Here is a 23,994-nt window from a genome sequence, read left to right as displayed (position 1 = left end):
CTGCAGCTTGACCACATCATACTTGGGGCACTCTAGTCTGCCAAGAGCATGTGTGACCTGTTCAACAATGTCTCTTCCAGTTCTGGGTGAACTGCCTGCTGGGATGTGAAGTACACACATAATAACACATCACCCTCTTTAAAGAAAACAAACACCATAGCATGTCCACATAAAACTGCAAGACACAATAATGATTTCCAACAAACATTTACATTAATTTCAACTGTAGTAAGAAAATACAGTCCCTTATACATTCAGCCACTCTCAATCCATCTCTGAAGTGGCTTACTGATCCGTTTTGGACTGCTATATGTTTCCACAGATGCCTTGCTTTCACTTACTGCGTAAACACCAGTGCATTTGTAAGAAAGATCCTATCTGTTCATCTCTGTTCTTGTTCTTGCTGTGTGACCATAATTCATTCCATATGCCTCACAATGGAACCCTGAACTACATCTATGTGATCAGTGAGTCTTTGCACAACTTTCTAATTGATTGTCGCAATTCACAGAGCTCCATCTGTTAGCTGATTATCAGAGATAGCAACTACTTCTATAGGGGCACAATTCAAAGCATCCTGACTGGCTGCATCACTTGCCTGGTATAGGAACTGTATTTCTCTCAATTGCAGGACTCTGCAGAGAGTGGTGCGGACAGCCCAGCGCATCTGTAGATGTGAACTTCCAACTATTCAACACACTTTGCACATTAGTTGTCTGTCAGCCTTTGTGTGTAGTTTTTCATTGATTCTATTGTATTTCTCTGTTCTACTGTGAATGCCTGCATGAAAAAGAATCTCAAAGTAGTGATTAGTGACATGTATGTATTTTGATGATAAATTTACTTTGAGCTCAAAGCCAACCTCTACCTATAAAGTAACCAAAGCTCTGTTGCACAGTTTAACTAATTCTATCCACTTCCAGATTTACAGACAGGCCGCACGAAATGCCGGGGAAAATCAGCAGATCAGGCAGCAATTGAGCGAAATGGACAGTTGATGTTCTTGTCTGGACTCAAGATGTCAACTGACCTCTTCCCTCCACAGATGCTGCCCGACTCACTGAATTCTTCCAGCATCTTGTTTGTTCAGGCAGTCTTCAAAAAGCATTATGTCTGTTAACCGTGCAAATACAGGACCATTAAAGTTGAATGTGACCACTGCTGTCATATCCTATTTGATAAAAGAAGGCTGTTTCCTAGGTTATTCCTAGTTTTGCCATACTTTAAGTATCTTCGCAGAAACCACTCAAAACCAGTGCAAATCAGAGTCATGCAATTTCCATGAGATTCTCTGAGATCTTCACTTGATTCAAGTCTGACTCCAGGAGAAAAATGCATAAATTGATTTTTCCATTCATATTCAAACTGTTACTGCATGAAGTAATGCTTACAAGGGAAGGCTAAAGAAAGAATGCCTAGCTGATAGAGCATGTACCATAGATTAACAACTTGACACCCTTCCTGCTCTCTACTCCCACACCTGATGCCCTGCTCCTTGCCATCAAACTTCCAACTGTGTTTGAGACGAAAAAAAGAATTTGAAAAACACCCACCCTCATTAAATCAGGTAGTCATAACCATTATGGGTAAAAAAAAATGACTGAGCATTTGCCATCCTATTTTTGTGCTTCAAACACTTTTCTGACAAAATGTCACTGATAATAAATGCAGCAGATGGGTAGCTCAAATTTACTGTCAGTTGCTTCAAGGAAGATTTTGTTTCAGAACCATTACGTTTCCTCATGTCTCGAAGTTCCTGTAAATCTGTAACAGCACCTCCCAAACGTGACCTCTGCCACCAAGCAGGACAAGAGCTGCTGGTCCAGGGAACACCATTCCTCCGAGTCACCAAACATACTGACTTGGAAATGCAGTTGAAGTCAGAAGTTTGCATACAGCTTAGCCAAATATATTTAAACTCAGTTTACTCCTGACATTTAATCCTGAAAACATTCCCTGTCTTACGTCAGTTAGGATCACTACTTTATTTTAAGAATGTGATATGTCAGAATAATTGTAGAGAGAATGATTTATGTAAAGGGGGTTTCTTCTTTTTCTTTGTTACTGTGTATGTTAATCAAAATGGCTTCTTTGTTTTGTGAAAAGTAGGAATGCTTCTTTGTTGCGAGAGAGTGCTGGAAGCTTGTTTGAGTTAAAATTTATTGATAACGAGAATTGTATTCCTTTGTTAACCAATTGGGATTAATGTTGTTCTTTCTTCTGAGTCTGTAAAACTATTGTTGGCGGACTTTTGGGGAAATCGGCACAAGGGGGTGAGAGAAAGAGGAGGCAATGCTGTAAACTGGGCGAGGAATGGACCCCAAGCGGGGGTCCAAGGCCAGGAGGTACCCCGAGGAGAGGAGACGAAGATAGATGTGCTTGGTTGACCACTTCGGGTGGTCCTGAGCTGCAAGTTGAGGAGTTCGGAGGGGATGGAATGATGGTCAGAAGTCTTGGGTAATTGAGTTCCAACGGTTGTGCACAAAGTGGTTTGGACTTTGATAAGTTTGGCGCCTTTTCTTTTCTTTATTTTCTTTCATATATACTATATCGTTAGTAATCACTTAGTTATAGTAATCTTTATAAATTGTAATCATTTAATCGCATATGGTGTACTGTCTGTTATCTGGCGAGGCGGGGACATCACACAGCATCCACACAAGCTGATTACCCAGTTTGGCGGGGCCGAAGGCTGCTTCCCCTAGACGAGAATGAGCTGAGCGAGCCTGAGGCGACCCAGTGGATTACATTTATGTCAGCTTTTATTTCTTTCATCACATTCCCAGTGGGTTAGAAGTTTACATACACTTTTTAGTATTTAATAGCATTGCCTTTAAGTTGTTTAACTTGGGTCAAAAGTTTTGGGTAGCCCTCCACCAGCTTCTCACAAGAAGTTGCTGGAATTTTGTTCCATTCCTCCAGACAGAACTGGTGTAACTGAGTCAGTTTTGTAGGCCTCCTTGCTCACACACGCTTTTTCAGTTCTGCCCACAAATTATTTCTCGGATTGAGGTCAGGGCTTTGTGATGGCCACTCCAATACCTTGACTTTATTATCCTTAAGCAATTTTGCCACGGCTTTGGAGGTATGCTTGGGGTCATTGTCCATTTGGAAGACCCATTTGTGACTGAGCTTTAACTTCCTGGCTGATGTCTTGAGATGTTGCTTCAATATATCCACATAATTTTCCTTCCTCATGATGCCATCTATTTTGTGAAGTGCATCAGTCCCTCCTGCAGCAAAGCACCCCCACAACATGATGCTGCCACCCCCATGCTTCACGGTTGAGATGGTGTTCTTCGGCTTGCAAGCCTCACTTTTTTTCCCTCCAAACATAACGATGGTCAGCCACAGTTCAATTTTTGTTTCATCAGTTCAGAGGACATTTCTCCAAAAAGTAATATTTTTGTCCCCATGTGCACTTACAAACTGTAGTCTGGCTTTTTTATGGTGGTTTTGGAGCAGTGGCTTCTTCCTTGCTGAGTAGCCTTTCAGGTTATGTCGATAGAGGACTCATTTTACTGTGGATATGGATACTTGTCTACCTGTTTCCTCCAGCATCTTCACCAAGTCCTTTGCTGGTGTTCTGGGATGACTTGCACTTCTCGCGCCGAAGTACGTTTATCTCTAAGAGACAGAATGGTATGAGTGGTATGATGGCTATGTGGCCCCATGGTGTTTCTACTTAAGTACTATTGTTTGTACGGATGAACATGGTACAAATTGCTCCCAAGGATGAACCATAATTTTTTTTTTCTGAGGTCTTGGCTGATTTCTTTTGATTTTGTTTGTAAACTTCTGACCTACTGGAATTGTGATACAGTCAATTAAAAGTGAAATAATCTGTCTGGAAACAATTGTTGAAAAAATTACTCGTGTCACGCACAAAGTAGTGGTCCTCAGCGTCTTGCCAAAACTATAGTTTTCTAATATGAAATCTGTGGAGTGGTTAAACAATGAGTTTTAATTACTTCAACCTAAGTGTATGTAAACTTCTGACTTCAACTGAATATACAGGCCTTCCCTCATGGGTGCACCTTCACCTAAAGATAAGCATTTAAACATTGAGTTCTCACAATTAGGAGTGGTTGACAAAAATCATTATATTCAGTTCTTAAAGAAATGAAGTCAAGACATACCCACTTTTATTTTTTGAAAGGTGACAAGGGCAATGCTACGAGAGAAACGGCCATGCACAATTGCCATGTGATTACAACATCCCTTCCATTATAAAACTTTGATACAGAGCACAATCAGCTCATTTTCAGCTCAATTACCATGCGCTCATCCATACTCCTGATCATTTAGTTACTTGCCCACTTTGTAGTTTGACAACTCAGTTCCTGGACCACTGATTTTGGTGCATGTCCCTTAAGTAGATCGCAGGTTTGGAACAAGAAACTCTGCCCCTTTAAATGAACATCAGCCTACAGACAGGAGAATGCATTACTGGATCACATGGCTGAACTATTTCATCAAACTGGATTCCTTGCAAAAATGTGTGAAAGCATCTGCTCCAGGCAAATGCTTTTCTTTTAAAGCTAATGTGGCAGAACACTTGAGGCATAGGTTTGACAATGAAATAATTCAACGAATGAACTATCCACTAGATTCAACATGATAACTACTGTAATTGTACCAGCCAAGCAAATTTACAGACGACATCCTCTGCTCCTTCGTGTGTTTTTTTTAAATGTTAGTTGCAGTTTCAGTTTCGACACCTGTACTGCTCCAGGCATGGAAACAAGATTCTTATTTCATTGGTTATCCTGCACGGGTGCAGTGAAATCCAACAGGTATTTTTGGGAATAGTCACAGAAATGATAACTCTGGAGTTGCAGAATCCGGACAAGGCTCTCTTGATTATTTCTTGGGCAAGGTTAGAGTTTACATTCACATAACTAAAAGCACATTTTATTTAACAGCTTGCATTTATAATAATGAGGAATCCTCATTATTGCTTACATTTTCACTCCTCTCACAAACCTATGCCTCTACTTCTTCAGCAGGCTAATGGAAACTGGCATATCCCTGTGTCTTGTAAAGGGTTAACCTTTATGCTTCTTAAATGTCAGAATCAGAATCAGGTTTATTATCACCGGCATGTGTTGTGAAACTTAGCAGCAGCAGTTCAATGCAATACATAATCTAGCAGAGAGAGAAAAAAATAAATAAAATAAAACACAATAAACAAACAAGTAAATCAATTCTCCGTAACTTCCGCCACCTCCAATGGGATCCCACTGTCAAGCACATTTTTTCCTTACCCCCTCTTTCTGGATTCCACAGGGATCGCTCCCTACGCGACTCCCTTGCCCATTCGGTCCCCCCATCCCTTCCAGCACTTATCCATGTAAGCAGAACAAGTGTTACACCTGCCCTTACACTTCCTCCCTCACCACCATTCAGGGCCCCGGACAGTCCTTCCAGGTGAGGCAACACTTCACCTGTGAGTCGGCTGGTGTGATATACTGTGTCTGGTGCTCCCGGTGTGGCCTTTTATGTATTGGTGAGACCTGACACAGACTGGGAGACCGTTTCGCTGAACACCTATGCTCTGTCCGCCAGAGAAAGCAGGATCTTCCAGTGGCCATGCATTTTAATTCCACGTCCCATTCCCATTCTGATATGTCTATCCATGGCCTCCTCTACTGTCGAGATGAAGCCACACTCAGGTTGGAGGAACAACAATTTATATACCGTCTGGGTAGCCTCCAAACTGATAGCATGAACATTGACTTCTCCAACTTCCATTAATGCCCCTCCTCCCCTTCTTACCCCATCCCTTATTTATTTATTCCCCCCTCCATTTTTATTCTCTCTCTGCCCCTCTCGCAATCACTCTTTGCCTGTTCTCCATCTCCCTCTGGTGCTCCCCTCCCCTTCTTTCTCCCTAGGCCTCCCGTCCCATGATCCTTTCCCTTCTCCAGCTCTGTATCCCTTTTGCCAATCACCTTTCCAGCTCTTAGCTTCACCCCTCCCCCTCCTATCATTTCAGATTTCCCCCTCCCCTCCTACTTTCAAATCTCTTACTATCTTTTCTTTCAGTTAGTGCTGATGAAGGGTCTCAGCCCGAAATATAGACTGTACTTATTCCTATAGATGCTGCCTGACCTGCTGCATTCCACTAGCATTTTGTGTGTGTTGTTTGAATTTCCAGCATCTACAGATTTCCACATGTGTGCAAAGTAAATCAATTATGTATATTGAATAGATTTTTTTAATGTGCAAAAATAGAAATACAGTATATTAAAAAGTAAGTTAGTGTCCAAAGATTCAATGTCCATTTAGGAATCAGATGGCAGAGGGGAAGAAGCTGTTCCTGAATCACTGAGTGTGTGCCTTCAGGCTTCTGTACCTCCTACCTGATGGTAACAGTGAGGAAAGGGCATGCCCTGGGTGCTGGAGGTCCTTAATAATGGACACTGCCTTTCTGAGACACCACTCCCTAAGGAATTCCTGGGTATTATGTAGGCTGGTACCCAAGATGGAGCCAACTAAATTTACAACCTTCTGCAGCTTCTTTCGGTCCTGTGCAGTGGCCCCTCCATACCAGACCTGTCAGAATACTCTCCACGGTACTACTATAGAAGTTTTTGAGTGTATTTGTTGACATGCAAAATAGAAACATAGAAAACCTACAGCACAATACAGGCCCTTCAGCCCACAAAGTTGTGCCAAACATGTCCCTACCTTAGAAATTACTAGGCTTGCCCATAGCCCTCTATTTTTCTAAGCTCCTATTCAAAAGTCTCCTAAAAGACCCAATCTTATCCGCCCCCACCACCATTGCCGACAGCCCATTCCACGCACTCACCACTCTCTGCGTAAAAAACGTACCCGACATCTCCTCTGTACCTACTCCTCAGCACCTGAAACCTGTGTCCTCTTGCAGCAACCATTTCAGCCCTAAAGAAAAAGCCTCTGACTATTTAAACAATCAATGCCTCTCATCATCTTATACACCTCTATCAGGTCATCTCTCATCCTTCGTCGCTCCAAGGAAAAAAGGCCAAGTTCACTCGGCCTATTCTCATAAGGCATGCTCCCCAATCCAGACAACATCCTTGCAAGTCTCCTCTGCACCCCTTCCATGGTCTCTACATCCTTCCTGTAGTGAGGTGACCAGAAATGAGCACAGTACTCCAAGTGAGGTCTGACCAGGGTCCTACATAGCTGCATCATTACCTCTCAGTTCCAAAATTGATGAAGGCCAATTCACCGTATGCCTTCTTAACCACAGAATCAACCTCCGCAGCTGCTTCGAGCATCCTGTGGACTCAGTCCCCAAGATCACTTTGATCCTCCACACTGCAAGAGTCTTACCATTAATACTATATTATGCCATCATATTTGACCTACCAAAATGAACCACTTCACATTTATCTGGGTTGAACTCCATCTGCCACTTTTCAGCCCAGTTTTGTATCCTATCAATGTCATGCTGTAACCTCTGACAGCCCTCCACACTATCCACACCTCTAACCTTTGTGTCATCAGCAAACTTACTAACCCATCCCTCCACTTCCTCATCCAGGTCACTTATAAAAATCATGAAGTGTAAGGGTCCCAGAAAAGAACCCTTAAGGCACACAACTGGTCACTGACCTCCATGCAGAGTATGATCTGTCCACAACCACTTTTTGTCTTCTGTGGGCAAGCCAGTTCTGGATCCACAAAGCAATATTCCCTTGGATCCCATGCCTCCTTACTTTCACAATAAGCCTTTCATGGGATACCTTATCAAACTTGCTGAAATCCATATACACTACATCTACTCCTCTTTCTTCATCAACGTGTTTAGTCATATTCTCAAAAAATTCAATCAGGGTCGTAAGGCACGACCTGCCCTTTACAAAGCCATGCTGACTATTCCTAATCATACTATACCTCTCCAAATGTTCATAAATCCTGCCACTCAGGATCTTCTCCATCAACTTACCAACCACTGAAGTAAGACTCACTGGCCTATAATTTCCTGGGCTATCTCTACTCCCTTACTTGAATAAAGGAATAACATCCGCAACCCTCCAATCCTCCAGAACCTCTCCCATCCCCATTGGTGATGCAAAGATCATCGCCAGAGGCTCAGCAATCTCCTCCCTCGCCTCCCACAGTAGCCTGGGGTACATCTCATCCGGTCCTGGTGACTTATCCAACTTGATGCTTTCCAACAGCTCCAGCACATCCTCTTTCTTAAAATCTACATGCTCAAGCTTTTCAGTCCACTGCAAGTCATCATTACAATCACCAAGATCCTTTTCCATAGTGAATACTGAAGTATTCATTAAGTTCCTCTGATATCTCCCCTGGTTCCATACACACCTTCCCACTGTCACACTTGATAGATCCTATTCTTACACATCTTATCCTCTTGCTCTTCACGTACTTGTAGAATGCCTTGGGGTGTTCCTTAATCCTGCCTGCCAAGGCCTTCTCATGGCCCCTTCTGGCTCTCCTAATTTCCTTCTTAAGCTCCTTCCTGTTAGCCTTATAATCTTCTAGATCTCTAACATTACCTAGCTCTCTGAACCTTTTGTAAGCTTTTCTTTTCTTCTTGACTAGATTTATTACAGCCTTTGTACACCATGGTTCCTGTACCCTACCATAACTTCCCTGTCTCATTAGAACGTACCTATGCAGAACTCCACACAAATATCCCCTGAATATTTCCCACATTTCTTCCATACTTTTCCCTGAGAACATCTGTTCCCAATTTAAGCTAATTTCCTGCCTGATAGCCTCATAATTCCTCTTACTTCAATTAAACTGTTTCCTAACTTGTCTGTTCCTATCTCTCTCCAATGCTATTGTAAAGGGGATAGAATTATGACCACTATCTCCAAAATACTCTCCCACTGAGCGATTTGACACCTAACCAGGTTCATTTCCCAATACCAATCAAGTATAGTCTCTCCTCTTGTAGGCTTAATCTACATATGTGTCAAGAAACAGTCCTGAACACACCTAACAAACTCCACCCCATCTAAACTCCTCGCTGTAGGGAGATGCCAATCGATATTTTGGAAATTAAAATCTCCCATCACGACAACTCTGTTATTATTACACCTTTCCAGGATCTATTTCCCTATCTGCTCCTCGATATCCCTGTTACTATTGGGCAGCCTATAAAAAACATCCGGCAGAGAGATTGACCCCTTCCTGTTACTAACCTCCACCCACAGAGACTCCACAGACAACCCTCCATGACGTCCACCTTTTCTGCAGCTGTGACACTACCCCTGATCAACAGTGCCATGCCCCCACCTCTTTTGCCTCCCTCCCTGTCTTTTCTGAAACATCTAAAACCCAGCACTTGAAGTGATCCAATTCAATCCAATTCTCTGTAATGGCCACTACATCATATCTCCAAGTACTGATCCACGCTCTAAGCTCATCCGCTTTGTTCACAACACTCCTTGCATTAAAATAGACACATCTCAAGCTTTCGGTCTGAGCGTGTCCCTTCACCTAATCCTATTCCTATTCTCATTGTCGCATGGCACAGACAGTAATCCCGAGTTACTATCTTTGCGGTCCTGCTTCTCAACTTCCTTCCCAACTCCATGTAGTCTTATTTCAGGACCTCTTCTACCGGCTGACATCACACGCCTGCGCAGTCTTGCCTCTCTTTTATTCGAGTAGTAAATACCTTTGCTCTGGAAATTCTTAGCCATTCCACTCGCAGCCTTCTTGCTCCAAATCTCTTCAAACTCCTAATAAAGCATAGCCCCTGTCTTGCCTTCGTTATGACTATGTCAATATGTTGGGACCAGGTTAGATCCTCAGAGATCTTGACACCCAAGAACTTGAAACTGCTCACTCCCTGCACTTCTGGTCCCTCAATGAGGACTTGTATGTTCTCCTTCATCTTACCCTTGCTGAATTCCACAATCAGCTCTTTTGTCTTACTGATGTTGAGTGCCAAAGTTGTTGCTGCAGCACCACTCCACTAGTTGGCATATCTCACTCCTACACGCCCTCTCATCACGACCTGAGATTCTACCAACAATGGTTGTACCGTCAGCAAATTTATAGATGGTATTCGAACTATGCCTAGCCACACAGTCGTGTATATAGGGAGTAGAGCGGTGGGCTAAGCACACACCCCTGAGGTGCGCCAGTGTTGATCATCAGCGAGGATATGTTATCACCAATCTGCACAGACTGTGGTCTTCCAGTCAGGAAGTCGGGATCCAATTGCAAAGGGAGGTACAGAAGCCCAGGTTCTGCAACTTCTCAATCAGGATTGTGGGAATGATGGTATAAATGCTGAGCTACAGTCAATGAACAGCATCCTGGCGTAGGTGTTTGTGTTGTCTTGGTGGTCTAAAGCCGTGTGGAGAGCCAATTGAGATTGCGTCTGCCATTGACCTATTATGGTGATAGGCAAATTGCAATGGCTCACCGACACCGGACTTGAATGTCACACAACTGGCTGCAGAAGCTATGCACTAGAATGCAGTACTGTGGGAACAGCTGTGTAAACAGTAAGGTTAGGTGAACACATGGGTGGGACTCATGAGGTGTGCTGACAAGTGATGATTGGTTCGGATTCAGTGCTTTGCGATGGTGCTGATGTATTGGACCACTTACTGCAGCATTTCATACCAGTGGAGAGGGTATAAATGTAGAGTGGACAGAGGGTACTTCCTTAAGGCCTCACCACGGGTTCATCGCGAACAGGCCCGCAGCTTGAGAGGGAGATGAGCTGCAGTGAGAGGGGCCCCTTGCACAACTAGGTAAGTATTTTTATGCTTGCTCTGTTCTGTCCTAATAGACAAAATTTTGTACTTCTTAGTAGATAATTGGAGTGTGCCTCATCGAGTCAGATCCGAGTAGCTACTGGTTTAACAAAACATTTTGGTAAGGTTGGTAAAGCATGTGTCAGGTGCAATAGAAAGCAAAATGTCTGCAAAGGTGTTTAGAAGTAGGAGTAAGAGTAAAACAGCAACATTAGACAGTTTCTTGGGCAGAGAAGATGCAGTGTTTTGTGGAAAAGCTTGGATATTGGTGACAACGTAGTCCCCACCTAACAGTGATACTGAGACTACTATATCAGGTATCTTCGAAATAAACCCCATTCCAATGGGGCACCAACCAGCAAACTACCTTTGAAATTGCTGAAAATGTGACTCACAAAGAAGGCCAAGCCCAGTGTTCTTCTACAGTCAAATGGAAATGGTACATAGCAAATTGGACAGAGAAAAGCCCCAATGAGGTGAACCACCCCCATGAGCAAGTTATGGCCCTACCCGTCGATGACCTCAGCACCTCTAATGAGGTTGTGGACCTCAACTCCTAACCTATTCAATGGGACAAATTATATGACCTAACCCTGGAGGAGTAACAGCATGTGTGATTCACCGATGGCTCCAGCCATTGGCAGAGTGGGAAACAGTGGTAACAACAGAGGGTGAGGGAGGATCCAGCCTGCTGGCAGAACTCTGGCCGTGATCCTGTCCCAAGGCGACCTGGCTCAAATATACACCGACCTCTGGGCCGTGGCGAAAGGGACAGATGAATAGATATCCCACTGGCTCTGTGGCATATAGATTACAAAGGGATACAGAAATAGCCATAATCATGGGGGAATTCAATGTGCAGGCGGATTGGGAAAATCAGGCTGGTGCTGGATCCCAGCAGATGGCTTGTTAGAGCAGCTTGTGGTTGAACTTACTAGATGAAAGGCAATTCTGAATTGGGTGTTATGTAATGAATCACATCTGGTTAGGGAGGTAAGAGTTAAAGAAACCCTTAGGAGGCAGTAATCATAATATGACAGAATTCACCTTGCAGTTTGAGACAGAGAAGAAAAGGACAGGTGTATCAGTATTACAGCAGAGTAAAAGGAACTATAAACGCATGACAACAGAGCTGGTCAAAGTTGACTGGAAGGGGATACAGGCAAGGATGACAGCACAGCAGCATTAGCTGGACTTTCTGAAGGCAATTCAGGACAGATACATCTCAAAAGATGAATAAGCATTCTGAAGGAAAGATGAGGCAACCATGGCTGACAAGGAAAATCACAGACAGAATAAAATGAAAAGAGAGCAGGTATAATAGAGCAACAATTAGTAGGTGTTAGAAGATTATGAAGCTTTTAAAAAAACATTGGATGGCAAGTAAAGAGGCAGAAGGAGAGAAAAGATTAAATATCAAGGTAGGCTAGCCAATACTATCAAACAGGATACCAAAAGCTTTTTTCAGATAAATTAAAAGTAAAAGAGATACGAGTAAGTATTGGACCACTATCAGTAAGCCGGAAGTTTGAGTGTGTCAGGGAGCAGAAGTGAGTGCAATTGCTATTACTAAGGAGAAGATGCTTGGAAAACTGAAAGGTCTGAAGGTAGTTAAGTCACCTAGACCGGTGGACTACACCCCAAGGTTCTGACAGAGGTGGCTGAAGAGATTGTTGCAGTATAAGTAATGATCTTTCAAGAATCACTAGATTATGGAATAGATCCAGAGTACTGGAAAATTGCAGATGTCACTCTACTCTTCAAGAAGGGAAAGAGGCAGAGAAGCAGAAGAAAAGAAGCTATAGTCAGCTGGCCTGACTTCAATGGTTGAGAAGATGTTGGAGTCCAATATTAAGGATGAAGTTTCAGGGAATGTGGAGCCACATGATAAACTAGGCCAAAGTCAGCAAGGTTTCCTTAAGGAGATCTTGCCTGATAAATCTGTTAGAAGTCTTAAAAGAAATAACAAGCAGAATAGACAAGAGAGTTACTGCCAAAGGGTCTTGGCCAAAAACGTTGACTGTACTCTTTTCCATAGCTACTGAGTTCCTTCAGCATGTTGTGTGTGTTGCTTGGATTTCCAACATCTGCCGATTTCTCTTGTTTAACAGTCAGTGGATGTTTTTTACTTGGAATTTTAGAAAGCCTTGGACAAGCTGTTGCACATAAGGTTACATAATAAGAGCCTATGGTATTACAGGAAAGATACTAGCATGGATAGATGATTGGCTGAGAAATGGGGACTTGGAAGTCCTTATGCAGAATTCTCTAAAGGTTAACTTGTAGGTTGAGTCAGTGATAAGGAAGGCAAATACAATGTTAGCCTTCATTTTGAGAGGAATAGAAGTTAAGTGCAAGGATGAGATGCTGAGGCTTTATAAGGTATTGGTCAGACTGTACTGGAGCAGTTTTGAGCCAATTGATGTGCTGGCATTGGAGAGAGTCCAATGGAGAATGCTTCTGGGAATGAAAGGTTTAACTAAGAGCATCTGGTGGCTCTGGGCCACTACTCACTGGAGTTTAGAAGAATGAAGCGGCATTTCATTGAAGCCTATCAATATTGAAAGGGCTAGACAGAGTGGATGTAAAGAGGATGTATCCTACAGCAGGTGAGTCTAGGACCCAAGGGTGCAACCTCAGAATAAAGGAACATCCATTTAGAACACAGATCAGGAGGAATTTCTTCAGCCAAGGTGTAGTGAACCTGTGAAATTCATTGTCACAGATGGCGGTGGAGACCAAGTCACTGAGTATAGTTAAAGCGGAGGTTGATAGGTTCTTGATCAGTCAAGGAATCAAAGGTTATGTGGAGAAGGCAGGAGAATGGGGTTGAGAGGGATAATAAATCAACCATGATGGAATGCTGGAGCATATCAATTGGTCAAATGACTTAATTCTGCTCCTATGTCTTATAGTCTTATAACTAAAGACTCCCACCCACCTGGACATTCTCCCCTTCCCCTGTGGACAGAAAGCACAGGCCTCAAGAACAGTTATAAGACTATTGAATTGTTCCCTAATATGATAAGGCAGACTCTTGACCTCACAATGTACCTTGCTATGTTGTTATTCTCTACCTGCACTGCACTCTCTGTAGCTGTTACACTTTATTCTGCATTCTGCTATTGTTTTACCTTGTTCTACCTCAATACACTGTAATTAATCTGTATGAACAGTATATGTAAGACAAGCTTTTCACTTTACCTCAATACATGTGATAATAATAAAATTAACAGAAGGGCTACACAGCAATAGCTATGTAAATCTTCAAAAAGCCACAATATTAAACACCACTAAAACAGTACGAAGTCCCCTAGCCACTGACAAATGAGCATGCTCGGTTAATGCCCACACCTCAGGATTTACCTGCTTGAGCTGAGAAAAAAAATACTTAAAATTTTTGTAACAACACAGGTCCACAATCCCTTATCTGAAATCCTTGGGGCCAGCTGCATTTCGGAATTCACCATTTTTCAGATTTCAGAATCCCTCCTTATTGGTTCCAGGACCACCCGCCCCCCCCCCCCCCCCCATGGATACCAAAAAACATATACGCTCAAGACCCTTATTTAACCTGTCTCAGTGCGGGTGGGACTTTAGGACCCGGTGAAGCTTCAGACCTACGCACATCCTCCCATATACTTTAAATCATCTCTAGATTACTTATAATACCTAAGACAATGTAAATGCTATGTAAATAGTTGTTATACTGTATTGTTTAGGGAATAATGACAAGAAAAATATTTTATTTCCAACAAAAACATTCAATAAAACATAAAAAATATACAGCTTCAAACGAACCAAATCAAACACATGATAAATGACTTATTGGAATAAATGTAGAACGTCACTGTCACTATAAAATTTCAGTAACTTGTCTTTCTGTTTCTTTACATCAAATACAGTGGTAGCTCTGACACCATGTTCTTCAGTAAGATGCTGCACAGACACACCACGATCAAGCTTCTGCAATAACTCCACTTCCTGTGTTATTGATAATGATAGATACTTCCTTCTCTCTTTCTCATTGTCACTCATAGCGGTATCTGCAGCTCTTTTTGACATTTTCACAGTGAAATTAAACACAAAGTCAACAGTGAGCACAAAATATCAGCGAACAGCAAATGCACATGTAACTAGTACGAGCGCTGAGCCACAACTGACATCTGGCAGCCTCTGCTAGTGCTGCCACATCACACCTCAGTGACGTCAGCTGTTGACGAAAAAAACTTCGGTTTTCGGAGCTTTTTGGATTTCAGAATTTCGATTAAGGGATTGTAGACCTGTTACAACAAAGCAATTCCTATTTCAGATGACCAACATCCCTCGGACAAAAAGGGATTAGGCATTATTCCACAAGTATTTTGAAAGTCATGTACAGCACCTGAAGGAATCAGGAACCCTTTCTCGAGTTGACCTTTATTGTAGCCAAGGTATAATAAAATCAATGAGTTGCATTAATTTAAGAAATATATCAAGCACTTTCCATGCAGTAACTGCATATGCTTGGCTGATATAAATCACTGTATTCTGATGTAATACACCTCACCTTACCACACCCTCTCTCCCTCTTCACTTATGCCAAAATCAACCTTTAAGTAAGGATCTCCTTACTCAAGGAGAAAAAGAAAAGTCCATTCTTTGGAATGCAGGGGAGTTCTTACTGTGAGCCTGAACAATTACACAAAAACACAGGTGGTCACATCCTTCTTCACAATCACAAATGTCCACAAATAAATTTATCACAATAAGATCACTATGTCATTACACAACCAAGATCATTAACTAACCATTTTCCAGGAGCCAGCACAGAGTATGTGCCATCACAAACAGGCACCTTTTTTGAAGACACCCCACCCATCAGTCAGGTCCCCTCCCTGAAACTGGAAGCAACAACAGAACCAGAATCAGAATCAGGTTTATTATCACCAGCAGGACTCGTCAGAGAAAGCCACTGTGTGGAGAGTGCAAATACGAAGAAAAGTGTCCATGCTGCGCCTTAGCCTAGCACGTACACCTGATAAGCATAATGTCAACATTGCCAGGCAGGGATAATGAGAATTACTGAGGTGGGGGGCAGAAGAGGAAGAACTTGTGGCAGAACTGCTCTGTCACAGACAAACAATCTTTCAGGAAAGGTACTATAACATTATATCAATCCTCCTTGATCTTGAATTAATGTACAATCATCTATAATCACATGCTAACCCATACAAGCTTTCCAGGTTCAGGTTTTGACTTGCAGATGACTTTGTTCATGAGATATGACATAGTGGAAAAAAGTTTGAATCGTTATCTGGAATCGTTACCAAGAGTAAATATAAACCACATACCATATATTTAATGCAGGGGTTGGCAACCTTTTTGCCACTGTGGGCTGGATCGCATATTAATGAATGGATGGTGGGCCAGATAAATGCAATAAAAATACTTGAATTATGGGAATTATCCATTTAAGTACATCTAGTTATGTTTAGCCTCAAATTAATGAATAACGCATGCTAGAAAATCATTTGTGCTTAAGGTTGCCTACCCCTGATTTAATGTTTACATTTAAAATTAATGGAAACAATCATTAAAATAAATACCGACCAAGAATAATGGAAACTATGATTAGCAGTAAAAGAAAAATAGTAACAGAAAATTGAGAATGTCTGAGAAAATTGAGAAATTCAAAGTACAGTGGATTCCAGTTAAATGGGTCATATGTTAATCGAGGAAGCCGCTTATTTAGGCTAATGCTTAAAGAACAAAAACTACATTGAGAAAATAGCTGGAATTCCCTTTGTTTATTTGGGATACTATACCACTTGGGGCAGAAGCCTGTTACTAAACATTTTCTAACAAGCATCAGTCACGTGCACTGTGTGGTCATTAGACGCTTTACTGTGCTTGGAATGAACAGTTTTTAAATGGCATCAGTTGTGTGTGTTTTCAAAAACCAGTGACTTCTGACACTGATAGTTGGAAAGAACTGCAGTAGGACAATTCAGAACTGTTTTGCTCACTGAGTTTTCAAGCATTCAGCTTTGGAGATGCAAGAAATGGCTGGGAGCGAAAATGAAATGATTTCATTGCTTCAACAAATTAGAAACTACAGAGAATTTGAGATATTGACAATTTTGAATGTACAATGAAAATGAGCATTTGGAGGATGCAATTGTCAAAAGGATTGTGAAGGCATTTCATTATCTACATTATGTGTCTGAGCTGACTTAGTTCTTATCCAGTCAATCAAAAGTACACTGGATGAATTCCTCTATCAATACATATTAAGAACTAATAGCTTTATAGTACTGTAGTATTGTTGATACCACATTTCTTTTAAATATACAAGTTGGTACTTGGTTAAATGATAGCTTGACTTTTTTAAAATACCTTTTTAACTATTTCCATGAAACTTTGGCTAATTGGGGTAGCAGCTTAATTGGGCCAAATATACTGGTCCTGATGTGTCCCAAATCCATTGTATTGAAAATAAACGGTAGAGAAGCCAACGGAATGTTAGAGATTGCACTATAAGCTCACAGATGACAATGATTAGTTGGTAGGTCAAACTACAGCAAAGCATTACTCATAAATTAAATAGTTCTATGATAGACATTGCATTATCTGCATTGACTATATCAAATACATTATATTTGCTTGCAATACATTCATGTAAGCAGTTTTTTAATTCCAAACATTGTCAGCAATGTGTTTGTGAAGTAATACAGACCTAATTCCTCAGTACTTATGGAGGAAGAACCATACACTGTGCCCTCTAAACAGGGCTTTGAGACAGTGTATGTCTGACTGAGCAGGTACTCCCGGACTCGATGTCATTTGTTTGCAGGCATCTCACACAGTAGCACCAACAAACCACAGGAAGACTTTAATGCAGCACTCAGAGTTGATGTTTCAGCAGCAGCAGTATATTGCAAAACAAAGAGGCTTGAAGAGCACAAGAAATGGCAGCTGTAGAGCATGTTTCCTTTTGCAATTTTGCCATCCAAGATGGTCATAGCAGATCCTCTATCTCATGCATGCTTCCATCTGACTTGTACTTCAACTTCCAATGCACAGATATCTCCTTTGACCTTTCTCATGCCCTTTTTAGAATTGTGTCCTCCCATTTATATTGCTTATCTTTCTACCAAAATGTAACCTTTCCAATAACAAATTTCATTTGCCAATAAGCTGCCTATTCTACAAGCCTGAGGTGCTGGCAGTTTACTACACCTGCTAATTCACAAATTTCATGTTCTTTACACTTAAGTTAAAAATATTAGCACACAGACAGACCCCAAATTATGCAAGGATTTTCATGATAATTGTACACAAACCAAAAACACTATCTCCGAAAACCAAGATATTGCACTCTGACGTCACTCTACTTGCACTTGCACTCTACTTTAGCAACAAATGTCATTGGAAATATAATTAAATGATTATAATTTCTTTTATTGAATGCCCATTTAATAATATGCTCCATAACTGTATTGGTGAATTTAGTCTATTAACAAAGTCTGACTCCAGTTGAATGTTTGAATTAAGAAATTATATAGATGTTTTTGATTGTTTTGGGTAGAAATATTAAATTATTTCCTTAAGATGTGATAATATTTCCAGTTCTCTTGTTTATGTGGACTGATAAAGATATGGAATAAGAGCATCCTCAGGCCAAGTCATTGGATGATTTAAGGCACAGACTGACCGGTTATTGATTTGGTAAAGGAGTTAAAGGTCACAGGGTGAAGGTGGGTGAATGGGGTCAAAAATAAAAATTGGCCAGGATTGAATGGTGAAGCAGACTTGATAGACCAGATAGCCTATTTCTGCTCCAATGTCTTACGGTCTCAAATTTCCACACACATGATTACACTGTTATTTGCATTCTAGTGGGTCATTGAGAAAGGAAGAAGTCACTTGAATTCTGGTTTGAGAGAATAAAGTTTAACACCCTTTATATGTTGTAGCATATATTCCCCAAAAGGATGAACAGCAGCTAAATTTATTTTTGACATGGGAGAACTTACAGAAAATGAATCTCCACCAGTCAGATCTTCAGTAGCCTGGGGTTTGCTTGTACATAAGGAAGAGCAATGTTTATCCCTGGAGAACTCTACCATACACTTCCTTCCCATCTGAAAAAACATCTCACTATGCTGTTTCCTGTAACCTAGATAATTCTTTTCCTTTGTTACTGCAGTCCCTTTTATTCCATGGCCTTTTTTCCTGATGACTTTTAGAAAAACTACAGGCTACTTCTACAGAATCTCCCTCAAAAACCTCTATTACATTATTAAAAAGGGAGTAAGACGTGTTCTGCCTTTAACAAATCTATGCTGGCATTTTCTAGGCAAGTAAACTATGCAGAGAAGATAGAAAATACTCAGTGCACACAAGAGTCTATAGTGGGGTAAACAAAGGAGGAACTGGGGGAAAGTAATTAATCCATTCAGCATCTTGACTTCTTAATTAGCATAATGAAAAGCAGAGAAAATAGACATGGACAACAGGGCAGAGTATTAATACAGAACCTTTAGACTTAATTGCAAATGCAGTGTGTATACACCATACACAGAAAATAGAATTAATTAGCTACTTAAATTGCATGGGGGGGGGTTCCGCACTTACTAATTCACATAAGAAAACTGTACACATAACTCTATTCAAATCAAAGTAGATTATTCATCACCGCTGACCTTCCAACATCTCAATCATTCTCAGCATCATGACTAAAACTGATCATGCCACATTTCAACAAATTATATCCATTCACATCCTAATTATAGAATTTTCCCTTATACTCTTTGCCCTTCAATCACAGTAGACAAAAAGAGCTTTGTGTTATCTTAACAATAGTGACTGTTTCAAAAGGCAATATTTCAATGTGACAAGGATTGCATAAAAAGATAAGCATTATTAAAACAGTAAATCACTGTCACAGTGAGCAATGCTGCTAGAAAACATTTTCCAAGGCCAGGTATAATCTATCCATCTAGAAGGAATCCAGTCATCAACTATGATAGATATGAGTTATTAAATAAAATTGTCACTGTATTTTTTTAATTACCAGATCTGGTGTTGCTTTGGTAGATCATTAGAAAATGTCTGTAACAAAAATAGAATGGTCCATCAATTCTTAGATAAGCCTCAACTTGTCCCTCTATTTTGTATGCATAAGCAATTTTTCTACTTTATCAAGTAGCCAAGTATGAGTGGTATAGCACTGAAGTAAAAAAAGTGGATAGATCATCCTTAGTGATTTCTTAAACAAGAATGTCATCAGCAGCTATAGGTATCTCACCAACTGAACCATAAGCGCAGAATTTGGTGGGTGGTGTAAATAAAGGGGAGAAAAGCTATTTTTAATGTCTAATATCAGTTATTTTAATTCACACATTATTCTGAAATATGCTAGTGCTCAGATCATCAAATTCAACTTTATATAAAATGCATTGCACGCAACAAAAATTCAGATTTTGAGTGGCTAGAATGAAGGAGAAAACTAAACCTTCATCCTTTCCTTGACCTCAAATGTTGTCATTATTTCTCTTTCCACAGTCGCTGCCCAACCTGCTAAATGTTTCCAGCATTTTCCTGTTTTAATTTCACGATTTCCAGATCTGCAGATTTTTGATTTATGATTAAGATTAGATGAAAAGAATAATTTTGCACACATTTTTATTTATTATGAAATGACCAAGAATGATTTTCTTCCCATTTGAGAGTTCACTGTACACAAATAGACTTACGTATAACAGTGACTACAAAATTCTTCATGAGCTACAAAATGCTTTGGGGCATTCAAAGACAGTGAAAGATACAATAAAATTACAAGGGTCTCTGTATTTCAGGAAACAAGATACATTTTTACATCTAATCAATTTATTCATTAGCTATAGATTCAATAAACTTTGACCTTAAAGCTCCAAATACGAGAATTTATTTTCTGCCACTACTCTAAGAAACCCTTGACATTCAATGACTTTGCAGAATAGTTTTTGTTCTTCCTATTTCCGAATGAAGACTTATTTTATTGTTCACCTACACTTTTTCCGACTAATCTATGTGAGATTCCAACTATCGTGTGCCAACATCATTTGAACATCCACTACTAAAAACACAAAAATGCATTGCATATATAGAGGACAGCCAGTTGTTCCCGTAACAGGCAAAGAACGAGGCACTTAGGTATTCCCGCATTCTAACTACAATCCATAGACTCCACTTTTGAAATCCTGTAAACTGTCATCCAGTATTTGTTAACTGTAATGGCAATGTTGCCACCACCACCTTTCAAGCATTAGGATGAATTAAAATCGCTCTACTTTCCAAATCATCTAGAAAATGGAAGCACATGAATTCTGTAGATGCTGGAAATCTAGAGCAACACCCACAAAATGCTGGAGGAACTCAGCAGGCCAGGCAGCATCTATGAAAATGAATAAACAGTTGACGTTTCAGGTTGGGACCCCTCATATAGAAATTAGCTTAATTCTAGTTCCCCTACTTACTGATCTCTCTTAGTAGATATGATTCCTTATTACTTGGCCTGAAAAGCCACTCATAATTTTACACACCTACAATTCAAGGTTATCTCAGCTGCTTAGCTACCAATATTCACCACATTGGAAACCTAACAACTCCTCCAGATCATTATAATTCTCCAGCCTCTTCTTGTCAGTTCATGGGAAGTTATTATTATATCCTTCATATGGTGATGTGACAAGAATTGTATTAGTGATTCAGCTGTTTGCTAACCAATGCTTGACACAATTCTGGCAAATCAATTCCCTGATTCTTGTACACTATAGCTTGCCAAGAACGTCAAATTTTCGCCTTGTTCGACATTGATATTGTCTTCTTGTCCTACTATCTTCATGCAACTGTGGACATGATTTCTAAAATTCTATTTGGTATCAATCTTTCTCCCTTCTTGCCATATTTACCTTCATCAAACACAATATCCCATTTTCCCCAGGTCCACTGGCCACCACTCTGCTCACCTCTGCAGTCCTCTGCTATTCTCCTGCAGCAAAGAAATTTATTACCAAAATTTCATTTTGTTTGAACCTGGCAATCTATCCTGCTTAAGAAAAATCTTGTCTCTCTTCATTTTGAACATACTTGTCTGCCACCTTTACATTGAACTTTCTTATCTCCAATTAGATCTTTACAATTCTCCCTTCCACATTTTTATAAACAGCATGGCCTTCCTCAATCTCACCTGCCAATGCTTCTTCTGTGCACCTACTCTGTATTATTAATTTCTAAGTTTCCCTCCATACCTTTGATATATTAAGATTCTATAGTTCTCAGCTCCTCCTTGGACACCTCACCTGTTGTACACCTGCCCTTCCCCAATCCTCTCCTATTTTGTTTGCCCTCAATATTCTATGGCTTCTAGATAGAACAAATTATTTTCATACGTATAACAATTACATCACTCTAATAATTTTTAAAATCAAAAAATGTTAATTTACTTACTTCTTTGAAAGGCTTTTTTTTTCATTTTTCCAACCATGGCTTTACTCGCAAGCAGTTGTTTTCAGCTGCCTTTGCTAACATTCCTTGTTGTACCCACATCCATCAAGCAAAGTAACTACAGTTTTAATTAGACACATTTTTGTCGGGATCCAACTGGGAAACAAACGCCACCATATCCTGGTCTGAGCATGCATAAAGAAACATTAATAATATTTTGAATAATGGTGCAGGTGGAAACCAAAAGGGGTGAAAATTATGAAACACTACCAGAATACTAAGGACACTCAACAAGTGGAAAGGAATGGAATAGACTAGACTACACTAAGCCATTGCTCCACTCTAATCATTTTTTAAAAATTGGTCATTTATTCAATTCTTTGAAAAGCTCCTACTTTTCTAACAATGACTTACAATCATTTACACAGATGTACTGAATGGGAACAACATTCAGCATCATATAGGTTACCTAGAAATAAACTGAAGTTACACCAGCTGCCTTTTCCCACTCATCACATGTTTCAGGCTTTACAATTAAAGTATTACTTCATGTTAATTTATTCAATCAAGCCCTTTAATCATCTTATCTAAATTAGATTTCTTTTTAATCATCTATTTTGAAATCCAGTGTATGCAATCTAACATCATCTGCTCTACGGCCCCAAAGTCAATGGACTTTTCCTAAGATTTAGAAATGACCTTAGTATTCTGGTAGGAATCCAATCAATGATCTGTCCAGTTTTAACATAATTTGCACCCTTTTATATTCCAACCTGGTGTTAAACATTAATAATCTAAAGACCTTTATAATCATGTTTTGTTCCCACGTGATGGTTTCCAGAGATTTCTCCATTTGAATCTCCCACGCTCTATGTTTGTCAGTTCTGAGCTTCTCCTCAGTTAGGAAATACTCTGATCCATCTTTTTTTTTAGTTCTAAAAACGAAAAGGTAACTTCATACTTAAGTGTTTACCTGACTTCCTTAACATTTCTTTGCTGTATTCTGCTCTACTTGCTGTGCCATTGAACTTGGAGTGGACAGGAAAATAGACAGATGAATCTCTACTCCTTCAACCATGTCATCCATAACCATGGTGAAACAGTAAAATTCTCATCCTTGGAGCCTCCCACTCATTATTTTGAATGCATCGTTATTATAAAGAAATGGATTATCCAAGTCCCTAGAGAGTAGAGTTGTTTTTAAAATGAGCTTGAGAAAAATTATCAATTTCCATTCTTGGCTTTAACTGCAGCTTCCTCAACTAAATAAATACATTTAAATTTTTAGTTTGGAATGCAAGAACTGAAGCACTGATTGTCATTGTGGACTTTAACTTTAAATAGAAAAATATGGAATCTGGAAGAGGGAATATAATCCCTTTTGAGACCTCTACAATCTCTTGGCAATTGAAGATTTTCTCTGAAATTACTAACCAATTAGATTACATGGTTGCTTGTGCAACAATCAGAAATTACTTGCGTTGTTATCAGCTTAATTGAAACTTAACCTTTAATGTGTGCCCAAGCAATTGGATATTCTTTCTCCTTAATTATAGGACAGTGCACTTCATACATAACATTATTTTTTTCAATTAAGCTACTTACAGAAGTTAGCTCCACTGTAAAGAAATCTCATCAAATTTGGTAATATGCTTTAAAATTTTGTGGACTGTTCTGTGAGGAACCCATCTTGCAGTGGTTTATCCCCATATTGTTGTTAACAATGTGTACTATGACCACTATCTAATTATCTTCCCTTTTTAAGATGCTCTATGGC

General features: G+C 40.1%; 1 protein-coding gene across 4 annotated transcripts in view; it reads right to left on the bottom strand.

Moving 5' to 3' along the window:
• Positions 1-23,994, bottom strand: part of carhsp1 (calcium regulated heat stable protein 1) — a 71,519-nt gene that overhangs the window by 26,361 nt on the left and 21,164 nt on the right. Inside the window, exons 2-3 of one of the 4 annotated variants that reach the window (XM_059979433.1) lie at positions 22,221-22,402; positions 19,804-19,841 (exon numbers count right to left, since the gene is read on the bottom strand). The exons of 2 other annotated variants lie outside the window; for them this stretch is intronic. The gene's annotated coding sequence lies outside the window, so the exon portion shown is untranslated. The remainder of the gene's footprint in view (positions 1-19,803; positions 19,842-22,220; positions 22,403-23,994) is intronic. One more of the 4 variants, XM_059979435.1, reaches the window with a different exon arrangement.

The sequence above is a fragment of the Hypanus sabinus genome, chromosome 9 (assembly GCF_030144855.1).
Source record: "Hypanus sabinus isolate sHypSab1 chromosome 9, sHypSab1.hap1, whole genome shotgun sequence".
Lineage (NCBI taxonomy): Eukaryota > Metazoa > Chordata > Chondrichthyes > Myliobatiformes > Dasyatidae > Hypanus > Hypanus sabinus.
This window is presented reverse-complemented; position numbering and strand designations above follow the sequence as displayed.